The following is a 377-nucleotide window of genomic DNA, read 5'->3' on the forward strand; positions in this document are numbered from 1 at the left end:
CACCTCAGAAGCAGAAAGCCAGGCGAGAGGATAGCATTGGCATTGGTCTGAGAGCGCGCGTGTGTGTAATCATAATAAGTCACAAAACTCACACTTAGTCACCGAATGCCCCCCTGGAGTGCCAATCGGTGCCAAAGGTGCCCAGTGCCAGCAGGAACTCCGCCAGATGCCCCTTCTCTATTCTCACAGTCTCTTTACCCCATGCTCTCATACCTCCCTCGCCACATACCCCCCCCCAACATACTCTCATGCCCACATACTCCTGTGCCTTGTCACTTCAATCACCCATGATTATGCCATTGATTTTTTTTTTTTTTACTATTTCGTTGGCAAAAACACGTTGGGTTATTTCAAGCTTGCTGTCTATCTATGATCTT

This window comes from Penaeus monodon, chromosome 32, assembly GCF_015228065.2.
Source record: "Penaeus monodon isolate SGIC_2016 chromosome 32, NSTDA_Pmon_1, whole genome shotgun sequence".
NCBI lineage: Eukaryota > Metazoa > Arthropoda > Malacostraca > Decapoda > Penaeidae > Penaeus > Penaeus monodon.